At 43.3% G+C, this 12744-nt stretch overlaps 1 protein-coding gene across 7 annotated transcripts in view; it reads left to right on the forward strand.

The window, feature by feature from the left end:
* Window positions 1–12744, forward strand: part of KCNE2 (potassium voltage-gated channel subfamily E regulatory subunit 2) — a 112405-nt gene that overhangs the window by 47374 nt on the left and 52287 nt on the right. For 2 of the 7 annotated variants that reach the window (XM_083818223.1, XM_083818221.1), the window contains one exon: window positions 3438–3585. The exons of 3 other annotated variants lie outside the window; for them this stretch is intronic. The gene's annotated coding sequence lies outside the window, so the exon portion shown is untranslated. Of the gene's footprint in view, window positions 1–3437; window positions 3586–8547; window positions 8798–9060; window positions 9189–12744 lie in introns of those variants that run through there. 2 more of the 7 variants (XM_083818219.1, XM_083818217.1) reach the window with 2 other exon arrangements.

Here is a 12744-nt window from a genome sequence, read left to right on the forward strand (position 1 = left end):
CAGCCCTTAATGAGGTAAAACTGCTGTTGAAGCCAAGATCATTTTCTTCTCTCAATGGAAAACTGCAATGATGTCAGGACTTGGCCTGATAAAATAATGATGATTCTGTACATCAGACCTTTTACAAGCACTGTTTATATGATGATCTCAATCTATTAAAAAGATGTTAATCAAGCTTTAGTACCTGTGTTTGAGCTGGATGGCATGCAGACATTTTTGCAAACTAAGGTAGAAGGAAGCAAAGGGATACATCTGTGGCCACGTTGTATGCTGATGACATTTCAGTCATTTTTGCCAGTGGTTGGTCTATTGGCTTCAGTTGGCTCTCCTCAGTATTGGAAAGCCAAGGAAAAAATGTGAGAAGGTGTATATATATGTATTTATACATAAAGTGGTGGCTCAGCATATCCATGTACAGATGGGTTTCAGAGAAAAAATGTAATGATTCAAAGGGCCAATTTTAACTTTGCTAAAAGCAGCTAAATGATGCCCCTGCCCTACATTAAACTATGCTGCGATCAAAGAGGGCAGATGCCAAGTACTTGTGGTTTTACAGTTTTCAAATAAATATTGCTCAACCTCATAAAAAAGAACATGAGAACAGCGAGTGGATTTTTCCTTTTTTTGAATTTTTATTTCTTTATTTTCAGTATGCTTTACAGGTATAGGGGATATTGCTGCTGTTCCTTCTCAGGGTTTCTGCACCACATTCAGCTGTGAATGCCACTTGACCTCAAATCCAGTTAATTTAGATTGGCATGCTCAATCACAAAATGTTTTATGGGCTGGCAGATAGAGAGCCCTGGCAGATCTGCCATGGAGCTGCAAAGTTCCATACCCAGCTGAAACTTTTTTTAATTCAACACTGTCATTTTTAAATAACAGTGCAATTGCAAAACAAATTGGCAGGTACTTATGAACTGAATACTGCCTGGGGCTCTGTCTTTTCATTTTGCTGACCAGTGTGTCTGGTCTTCAATTTAGAAAAGCACACAGTAGTTAAAAAGCACTAGTGAAACCTTGTAATGCAGAGCTAACCGCATTGTTCATGGAGCAGGAGATGCCTACTCTGACATGTTGATCCTTACAAACTGGTTAGCTTCATGGTGGTGGAGGGCAACGTTTAAAAATAAAAACACTCCAAAGTGTCTATCTATTATAGTCACTAGCTGAGCATGAACCTTTTTGCAAAAGTTTAAGCTTTCTGCCCCAGGTCTTTCATGGAGCTTCAAGGAATTTTGGAATATTGGAACTGGAAGGGTGTTGTTGGGTAACTGACTCCGAGTGCTCTACTATCTTGCTCAACTACCTCATACTATGTCTTTCCTGGACAGTAGATTGCATTAGATAGATACATGTGGGCCATCTCCTATAAATCAACATGGCTTTTCTGAAGCTGATCTTTGAAGTTCCAGTTTTTGATGTGTGGCTTTGTAAAACTCCTTGCTTCTTTACCTATGCGTTTGCATTGCTGTCTCCCTAAGTGTTATAACCAGAGGTTGAATAGGATGTTTAAAACAAATAGAGGCATTCAAGTTATCTCACAAAGTCCTGCATCACCATTGCATGAAGCCCTAAAATTGTCAACCTACTAGCAATCCGTCTACAAACTGGTCAGCTTATCTGCCTGTAAGGCAAAGTTTTGTGTAATGATATAACCCAACTGACAAAAATTGTGCTCAAGGTATGCTTTGATGACCGAATGAAGGATACAGCTTTCATAGATGGATGTCTTCAGTTTTTTGATTTTTAGGTAAGGAAGGACCCAGAAAGGACCAATAATAGCATCTTTGAAGGCATTTCAATTGCCGTAAGCCAGGATGATCCGGATACTGGTCTACCAAAAACCAGAATACCTCAAAAGGAGGTAATGTCTAAACATTAAGCCTGAGCTACTTTCACAGACCTTGTGGTCATGTGTCATATGGTGTGGGCCCGAACTGTACTCTGTTTAGTGTGCATCTGCTGTTCACACCATTTACCAGGGCGCCACAGAACAGAGAGTGTCTTACAGACTCCATGAGCATCTCCAGTCACAGGACTGTGTGAGTTACATTACTGAGATGTGACATTGAGCTGGCTGATATCTTTGATTGCTTAGATAATTCAGCCACTTCTTTAAGGGAGATATACCCAGGACATTTACCAACACCTGTCTTTCCTAGTTAAAACTGAAGTAAAAGCTGTTTTAGTCACTGGGCCACTGATGTTATAAGTGATCGATTTCTGAAGGTCATCTGGAAACTTGAGTCTGCCACTCTGCAGAATGGAGAGGGGAGCATAAAGATGTTTTCCTCAAAAATGTTTCAAATACAGCACTGGGTACTCTACCTGAGGACAGCAGAGTCGAGGATAACAGACAGAGTCTGCCATCTAAGAGCAGCCAAGCACATTTAGAAAACATTGTGAGAGTTCCCTCTTCCTAATTCACAGCATTTCTACAAGCAGAGAAGAATCTAATCAGAATACAGGATACTTCAGCATGTTTGAAAGTCCCTAGCACTTGCTGCTGGTGTCTATATTTATTCCTAAAAAATAAATGGGATAAGATATTTCTTCTATTCCAAAAAAAAATCCCTTTGTACATCCATCTGGAGTGTATATGTCTCCAAGACTACTGATTTTTCAGAAGGGCCTTGCTTACTCTAAAAGTCAATTACAATTAAAATATAAATTGAGACAAGCAGAATCATTAGTTCTGCCTCAGAAAAATGGCCTCCATAGTCATGAGAAAAGGAACTCATTTGGAAAGGAGACAAATATAGAGTTTCCTGACATAAAAATCCATGGGAATAGGAGATATACCAGACAAAAAGATTCTAGTCTTTATCTTTTAGCAGAGCGGAAGAGTTTATGAGAATATTTGTGCAAGATTTTTTTTTGGCTAAGTGTGTAGGATGTTGAGGTTTTGGTCACCTGGTGTGTACTTGTCATTTTGCCAGCACTGAAAGAAATATCTGCATATACTTTAAAGTAGCTTCTTCATTAATACAGCTATGCTGGTCCCTGTAATCATGAAAGTTTATGCAGTATGTTATGACTCTAAGAAAAGTTAAGGAACCCATTGCTTTTTAAGGCAAAATCTTCTGTTTCATGGCTTTCTCAGAAATGTGAATCATCTAGCATTGGGTGAGTCTTTTGGTCAGTTGTCTCTGCACATTGACCAGTTCAGTTGATTTATGGCCACATGAACCCTTTTTGAAATTTCTGGCTAAGCGCCATAAAAGTTCTAAAACAATCTTAGAGGTTTTGAGTCCTTCTCCTTCTCCTCTAGGGAAGGGAAGCTTGTGGTTATTCTGGGAAAGCCTATGGTTTTCTTTTCTCTCTCAAGGGGGTAGAGATGTCTTCCAAACCTAGTATTGAGACAAAGGGCCAAAAGACTACCTCAGGAAAGAAGATGCAACTTGGAGGCTAATCTGCATTTTCTCTCTCCAAAGCTTTTTGAAGGAGAAGATACGAAGCTGTGAATATATGGAACTCTGTCACCTAGACACTCTCTTTCATTTACAAGGATCTTTCTTGCAAGAGAAATGATAGAAGCTAGCAAAGTCATTCCAGTGCACCCACACTGAGTTGGTGGAAGAGGTATGTCAATACTAAATATATTATTTGGAAGCTTCTCTGGATGCTTCTTTCTTTTCTGTGGAGAGGAAGGCCCTAGCACTGTTTGGTCCTATCTGTTTTTTCCCCTTAATTGGCTTCAAGAAAATTTATCAATCATTTCTGCCCAAGCAACATGCTAACACATATTTAAACCCAATTCTGTTCTGAGAGCAGGCTGGTGCTTGCTGGCAAGGTAGGATATAGAAATGTTCCATGGCTCTCATTTTTGAGCTTTTTTTTCCCCACATTACTCTGGTATTCCCAACAACCCCCTCATTCTTCTCTCTAGTGCATCTCACGTGTCAAGCATATCGGCATACACTAGAATTCTAGTTTTTGTGAGTGTCTCCCTCAAAAGCCTAGACACCACATGCATTCATTACGTTCCCCATCGGACAAGGGGTGAAGCTCTCAAGAAAGCCCAGTTTTGCAGCAGTCGGGTTCTGTTGCCTGGTCCAACCATGCAATGAAGCAGTTGCTTCCCTGTGCTTTGAAAACAGCAGTCAAAATGTTCTTGTGGCTGCTCCCCTAATAGGCTCAAATTACCTCGAACGGTAAAGAACTGTTTCTCCTGTTTTGTTGATGCTTTGACAGCAAGTGATGTGCTGAAAAAGAGTGAGACTACTTGTGCTTTTGAGAGCATTTCTGAGAAGGTTAATTGCTTTGCTGATCTGAGGCTTTAGGGATAATGTAAAGACAGGGACTATCCTGTAAACAAGGGATCAGATTGCTCTTATGGAATCTCTTTTACGAACTGGAAAGCTTGGCCGCATTTGAAAAAAGTGAGAAACATAAGAAAAGCAACAAATACCCAGATCTTAGCAAAAGTACTGTTGTTACTGAGGTTGTACACTTAGCTGTAGGTTGGGTCAGTGGCTCCCTTCTGGCCAGATCATGCAGAAGTGCTAGTACTAAATCACTAGTATGCAAGACTAGCGTTAGCCTCATGGTATCTTAATGCAGAAAGAAAATTCTATGTCCTGTGTAACACAGACTAAATGATCCTGATCTTCTCTTCCATTCTTAAAATCCAAGGCACTGACCTTCTCAAATGCATGACTCATCTATTGCCAAGAAGGTGAAAGTCCGGCTATTAATGAGTTGCTTTATTGTATACTGCCTTCAAAGCCAGGCCTCTGCAATCAGCTCAGCTGAACGCTTTGGATCTCTTCCCACCACTTGATCCTAATCATGAGCCTGCACCTGGTCCAGCTTTCTGTTTGGGACAATATGTTAAAAATTCATTGTTGCACTTCTTTTTTTTTTTTTTCCTTTTAATTGACTTTTTCTTCCCCTCTAAGTTAAATGAATGCTTTATAGGATGAGAACTGAACAATGTCAATGGAATGAATTGTGGGGAGAGCCAGAGGAACCACTCATATTCAGGAGAAAGTAGGAGTATCCAGCTGTATCCTGCTTGCCTACTTTGATGTCTTTGGCTGAGAGAGTGATGCGTGGTTCAGACCACCTACTCTCCAGGCCACGGCTCCCAAGGCGGTCAAAGGGGAGAAGAAATTGTGAAGCCAGTGCAGCACACCTGTAGCATGCCTCCTGCATCCTTCTTCACCAACTGCACAGGGAGCTGGTGTCTGGCAGCCCTGAGCACTGTGTGGTTTCATGTGTTTGTCCCTTGCTTGATCTTAAGCACTGTAGTGTGGGCCTGCGTCCACCTGAGGCACCGCAGGAGTGCATCTTGATGTGAGAAAGCTGTTTGTGTTTGTCTCACCATTTCTGAATAGGAAAAAATGATGTGTTTGCTTTGTCTACAAGCATTAGGCAGTGTCAGGACACTCTCCATCTGGCCCAGAGGGACCAGCTCTGGAGATGAATATGTCTGAGGTAAATCCAGCACTTCAGCTTTCCGTAGACTATCTTAGGGTGTTCATGTTGCTTTGTATTAAACACTTTTTTTTTTCTTTTTCCCAAATGGGAAAGGCATTAGGAGGCGTGGGGAGGTTCAGAAAGCACAGCACTTTGGATGTGATGCTCACTTTATTTATTCCTTAGACTTTGGAAGTCAATGGGGACTTAGACTTCTGTCTTAAGCACCTCCGTGTAAGTGACAGAGAAGCTGCTGTAAAAACGGTGGGCATGAAAGAAACCCATAGTCAAAGGCAGCTTATCTGCTAGGGCCTGCCCAGCTGCTGGTTATCATCCATGTTGCATCTGGCTTTTCACAGTACATCTGTTTAGCATAAATAACCTTTTTTATTGGTGTCCTATGGTACATCCAAACAATGAACAGAAGAAAAAAGAGAAACTGTAAATAAATTTTACAATGTCAGTAAGAGCATTCACATTAAGGGAAACTATTTTGAGTGAATGCCAGTTCTTAATAAATTGCTATTATTCTGGTGTTTTTACAAAGACCACAAAGAAAAAAAGGAGAAAAAAAAAACAACAGAAATTGTTGAAAAATGGAAACACTGAATGTCACTGCTCAATCACTCCTTTTAATCATAAATATTTCTAGGCTGTTCTCCTAGCAAATGAGGTGCCAATATATTTCTTTTTTTTTTCTTTCTTTTTTTTTTTTTTCTTTTGGTGTCTATCTGAACGCCAGTGGCATAAAACAAGACCATGAGTCATCTGGCTGAGTTCCTTTTCCTGAATGCTCCCTGGGCGGCTGTGTTTCAACCCACGTTACCAGCCCTTGGTCTGGGCAGGCTTCCTGGCACCTTGGGGCTCACCTGCACAGCCCAGTGCTCTGCAAAGCTGCCTGCAGCGACTCCAAACCCACAAGTTCAGCCCCCAGTAGCAGGTGAACCCTTGTCACCCCCACTTGATGGGCCGTGCTAAAGAGCAGCAACACTTCTTAAGACTACATGTTTTGTAAAGAAGGATGTCCACAGTCTTAATTCATAGTTATCGATTCATTTTCTGGTGTAATTTCTCAGAAATGGGTCCTTACAGTACACTTAATCCCTGAGGAACACTGTTTGTTTTTGTAGCGATCAGGCTATTTTATGTGTGCGTGTTTTACAGCCCCTGTGTGTGTCAGTTAATTCATTTCTGCAGGGATTATGAGAAGCTGTTGTTTTTTTTCCTGGGGTTTCCCCACCTGGAGGATCCCTTCGCTGATAAAAGCCATGGACACCACAGGAGTAGGGTATGTAGCGTGGGGCTGTTCTGGAAATCTTACATTAGAAATATGGATACCCCACCTGGTGTTGGAAAATCAAGTGTTAGGCTGCCCATGAGGGATGCTGATTGAGGGTCATGTACCAGCAGGCAGGAGAAGGAGCATACTGGAAATAATGGCAGGGGATAGGGCTCTCAAGTGGCATAGGTGCCCTCGCTTGCCCTTCAAAGGGTTGCAAATGCACTAATCCCCTTCCTTGTGGGGGAGGATTTGCTGGGCAATGCTGCTGTGGGGCTATATGGTGGTGTGGATGGCACTGAGGTCTGGGAGATTGGGCATCTACCAGCCAGGAGGAGGTGGGCCTTATCCCAGTGACACAGGCACCGGTAGGCTGGGCCAGCTTAATGGCCATCATTTCATCCTCTCTTTCTAAGATGACATTTCCTAGCTGCACCTAGGAAATCTGAGGCCTGTGCAGAAGAGGCAGTTTCGCCGATGGTAGAGGCTGGCAGGAGAGAGGGCTTAGCCCCCAGGAGCATTAAGGGAGCCAGCGCTCGTGGCCATGGCTGGCTGTGCCCACCACAAAGTCTCCCAGCCAAGGAAGTGGGCCCTGGGCCCGGACCAATTCTTTTGCCTTCTCGCACACCCCAGAAGTGCTTTTATAATGAAATCAGGCCAGAGCCCAGTGAGCCAAAGGGAATTAGAGATGTTCTGTGTGCTCACATGCTTGCTTCATGGGGCAATTTTAATGAGTAATTGATTGCTAATTATATGTGCTGCTTTGTGGTGAAACATCACGGTACTTTGATATGGACCAGGAACTGAAAGTTGCAGTTGTACTTATTTTTGAAAAACATTTGGCCTGCTGATCTGTATGGGGTATTTTGTGCCTGATTAATTTAATGTATTGTCTTGGGTGAGTGTTGATTTACTTGCTGAATTCAAGATCAATTTTAATGAAGCTCTTAGTGCGTGCTGGTTTGGGGACACAGGGTGCTATATTATTGGTTTGTCTAGATTGCTCACTGTTTTGTTAGACTTCAATAAGAAAAATTCTGGCATAGTGACAGCCTCCCACTTCCCTACAATTGAGTAGACAACAACAGAGCTTAAACAGACAACAATCTTTATTAAACTCACATGTACATACATAACTAGTACAAACTTTGGAGCAAGCAAGTCTGACCTACGGGCCAATACAAACAAAAAGTATATTCTTTTTTAACTCCCAAACCAGGTGCAATCTGGGAAACAGTAACTGCAGCTGAAGTGCCAGGCTGTAAATTAAAAGGGAAAATAAAGTGCAGACATCACCGAGGATATTAATACCCGCTCTGTTCTTCGCCATTGCTGTTTCCCTCCACCCTTTCTCCTTTCCCACATCTGGGGCAGGTCATAAAAGTCTTCCTGGGAGAAGGATGGGGCAGCAGGTCAGAGTGCTGGGAAGCTCCTTGTGGAGCTCCAAATAAAAAGGGCATGGAGCTGGGATGCTGCTGGACTTCAGTGTGCAGCTAGCCTTGGTTCTTCAAGGTGCTGAGGCTTGCCCAGGCACTACGAACCTGCTGTGGAAATGCTTAAACCTGGAGGGCTTGCAATGGCATTGCAACCACAACTACCTCTATTGATGCAGCTGAAAGTCTGGCGTCTGTTTTTCTCCTCTTCAGCAGGATATGCTGTACCCCCTGGATCAGCTGCTGCATGTTTGGAAGAACATCCTGCTTCGACAGAGCAGCAGAAGTTAACTAGGACTTTGGAGCTGGTAGTGGTTATGCTGGGAGCAGACCAAGGGGAATATTTGCTTTCCAATTCCAAACAGAGGAAACTACAAGTGGATCCAGCTTGCAGGGAGTGTGGTGTGGGAGGACGCGCAGAGACGTGGGAACAGGGAGATGCAGGAATGCTGGTGGAGTACTTTTCCACCCTTGAAATGCGTGGCCATGGTTAGCTGTGGTTAGCGGTGAGGCAAATCGCGTCTCCATTCCCAGGACTGGAGAGCACCTGTGAGCTGCCCTCACCTTGGGAAATGGCACTTGGACCTTTCAGGGTGTCCTCACCTTTGGAAATGGCACTTGGACCTTCCAGGGTAGACAAGTGGGTGGAGCTGGCAAGAACGTAAGCACCAGTTCTTTCTTATTCTTTAGAGAAGACACACACTAACTTGTCATGCTCTCTTTAATTTGATCTTGTACGACAAACAAGTCCAACTGTTTAATGTCCTGTGCACAAAAAGGAGAAAGCAATTATTATGTTATTTGAGAGGAAAAAGCCATTTTCTTGCTTCTGTAAGCAAAACATGAATTGGCACTTATGGGGTCCAAAGGACCACAGAATTTTCTACAGTATCAGCTTCCAGAATGCTGATTTTTCTTTTCCAGAGAGATTTAATAGCAGGATGAGACAAAAGGATACGCAGCAGGCCTGAAAAGTTCTTCCTCTCCTGAGTAGTCTCTGTCAAGGCAATGGGTAAATGCCTGCAGAAGAGGACCACACTGGAGTTCTGTTGGTAGGTGAACAGCAATGCTTGCCAAACAAGGCACCCCATTCAATCTGTTTTCAATGATTTAATACTGAGCTAGAAAATGTGAATCCAGGCAGGAACTTGGCATTTAAATTATCCACTTAGGATGACTGAGCTTTTTTTTTTTTTTAAATACAATTTTAAAAATGATAATCCTGAGGGATGTGAAAAGAGTTAGGGCATGGAGATGACATGAAAACAGAGTCCTTTCATATGCTGCTTGACATTTCAGTAATTCTTCAAGCAGCATTTTTGATTTCTTTTTAAATGTAGAGTATTCTTAGCCAAGTTTGCCGCAGGAGAAGACTGAAGTTTGATCTTTTCAACATACACGGTCTTGGTGTACAGATAACTCTTTCCTGTATGTTTGTGCTACTGAATGAGTACACATATACAGAGTACACATATACTCATCTGGCATCAAGCCTAGGAGATACTAGCATTAGAAATGTTACAGATGACGCAGTAACTAAGACATTTGGCTAAGTCATGCACTCACATGATCTTGAATGAAAGGGATGTGTATAGATATAAAATTAAAGTCTAATATACATTGGATATATTCATACTATAGGATATATACATAGCTTATATAAAATTAAAAGTAAGTGCACTTAGAAGTGTTTATAGTAACAACCTGCTTCATGGTTAACAGGATTAGAAAGAAATTGGTGCAAATTTTATTGTTAATCAGTAGCGCTAGGAAATAATAATTAATGTAATGAATATATATAAATAGCAGAAAGCTGATTTAGGATTAAGGGGATCAACCTGGGCCTCAGGAGGTCTGTCTTCATTTCCCTGCACTTTTAAGACTCTTCCCGTTTGACTGCTGATTGTATCACTTCAGTATTTGGGTGTCTGACTGCTGGTAAAATCCATGGCAGGTAGTGTCATTTGCGGGTGCTGCCGGGGGCATGGGAGTGAATAGTGTTGAAATGGTTCCCCAGAACTGTGGGCTGAGATAACTACAGGGAATTCAGCCTGGAGGATGTTCCTGATCTTCAGGCACCTAAATCTATTCCTTTGGTTCTGGTAACTAGAGAGCCAGCACTCCACCACTGTCTGACCATTGTACATGCACCAGGGTGCTGTGCGTCTCTCCTATGCTGTGGCTCAGGGCAGCTCAGCTCCTCAGCCAAAGCCAAAGCTCCTCACTAGGAGTCCCAGTTTCAGTACTCCAAAGGGCTGTCATACATCTGCTATTATTTGTGCTTTGTTTTTCCAACCTGGATATGCCCCCTTTCTATTCCCATCTGAAAACGCTGATTTGGCAGGTTTTGAGTTTTCCTGAGAGCTTCCAGCTGCTTGGTTGTCAGCCTTGACAGCCAAAAGGTGCTACCCTGTTTTGTATGATCATAAGATAAATCAGCACAAGAGCTCCTTGTGTTATTAGTTAAAATCGTGTTTTTGTTTTGTTTTTCCTCCTGCACTGACTCCTTGGAAAATGTGTGGCGTATCTCTATCACTTCAGGGTGCACCGGATGGATCTACTGCTTACGTCTCGCATGTAAGTGCTAAGTTCAGCACTCCCTGCTGTTAAGCACAGAGTGGGTGATGAGGCCTCTTTGCCTCACGTTGGCAGTTCCAGTATTGGTCAGTGGCTCTGGGACCATGTTCAAAGCACACAGCACAGAAAACATCTAGGGTGGGGGTGCAGATGTCCTGCTCATGTTTTGCTCGGTTGCTTGGGCCCAGGCACTTAGCTCTGTTCCTCTGAGTCTCAGTTAATTTGCTTTCAAGACCACCTCCCAGAGCCATCTAATTGTCCCCAGGCTCTCTGTGAGGAGCCTGTATGCCCAGGCACTGGAGTCTCAGCGTGGGGGAGCCCACAAGCTGTCAGGGCCTCTCAGAGCTAGATGTGACCACAGGGAGTGGCAAAATGCCAGGGTTTTGCCATATGAACAGCACGCACACACTGTGCTGAGTGTCCCAAGTGATCAAGGATGAACATGCCCCCATCCTTGGCTTTCTCCTTTCCTCCACACTGGAGTGCCCTTTTATCTGGGAGGCTATAGCTTCAAGTAGCCCACCCAAAGGTCCCACCAGTGAGCTGAGTGGTCAGAGCCACTTGCAAGAGTCAGTCTGGTTCTGCTCACATGTTTTAACTCCAAGTCTATTCTTCTTCGTCTTATCTGAGCACAGTCCCCTAGCTGTGCAGTTTGTGGCACATATAAATTTAGAGAAAATAAATAATTTGCTTTGTTGAAAAGCAACCCACAGTATACTCATTGCCTCTTCCTCTTTCAATCTGCACTTGCTCACAGTGCCCCCCTGGCCCCTCAGTGCTTTCTGCTCCCTCAGCATGAGCATGCATCTTCATTTTTATCAGTGTTTAGGACCCACTGATAAGTCTCTCACCAGTGCACCATCAATGCACTGGAGGAGAGCAAAAGAGTCATAATTCAGGGCCATGATGCAGCAGTGTGCTGGGAGGGGATGCTCAGATCGCTGTGGCGTGCCGGCAAGCTGCTGGCAGCTGTGCACCATCTACCAAAAGCAAGTAGCCCTGCTGGCATTCAGCTGTGCTGCCAGTGCTTTAGCACTACGATATTGTCTCGAAATGGTGGTTTGCAGGCTTCCGTCACAGGAAGGTATCAGCTGCACTGCAGGCATTTGCCACTTGAAACAGGATGGCAGTGTCAGGTACGCTGGTGCCCCAGCTTTATGCTAACATTGCTGTGTTGTTGTCAGCCATTGGATGCGGCTGATGGGAGCTTTTGTGAGAAATTACAGCTGTGAGGTATCATCTAGTAACTCAGTTACTGTTGTCTGAGGAAAGCAGTTTGAATTGGAGTTTCAGGAGGACTTGATAGTGAGCAGAAAACAAGAGACTTGAACACCTGGCAATTAACTCTGACAAAGTCATTGAATTGGTGTTTTTCAGCATTTTGTTGGTAAGAGTAAAATTACCTCCCACCTAAAATATCTTTTCAGGTGATGAAAGTAGTGAGAGGCTTGACTGGAATTTGGATTGGGCCCTTAGAAAAGACAACACTCATAGTAGCTCTCTGCCCTTAGATTCAGCTTCCCAACCTACTCACCTCTCTGTTTTTTATACAAGACTTATGTTACCTCATGCGTGGCAGGCTGGATAGATGTAGCTCAGCTCTTTCCCATCGCTAACTGGGAAAACTCAGCTTGTTTAGCTCTCATGGACACCTGCCTTGAATGCTATCCATGCGAGCTTAAAACATCAGTGGGGTTTGTTTAATAGGGGAACAAGAGCAGGGATAGACAAAAGTATTTTTTACCCCCTGTTTGTAAATGCACATACCCTGGTGAGTGTGAAACTGGCCTGGGGTGGATTGGCTCCTCTTTGTCTCTGTCCTCACCCACGTCTCCTACCTGCCCCTGACTCCTATAGAAAATCCTCTTTGTTGACATGCCAACCATTGTTTCATAGCACACTTACTCTACGAATCTCTGCTAAGTGTATATTGTTGTCTCTCCAAGAAGGCATGAGTCCGGCAGCATGCAGTTATGGGGATTGCATATGTGCACAGCAACTCATTACCCATGTCTTTTTTCAAAGAATTTT

Source organism: Anser anser (assembly GCF_964211835.1).
Source record: "Anser anser genome assembly, chromosome: 1".
Classification (NCBI taxonomy): Eukaryota; Metazoa; Chordata; class Aves; order Anseriformes; family Anatidae; genus Anser; species Anser anser.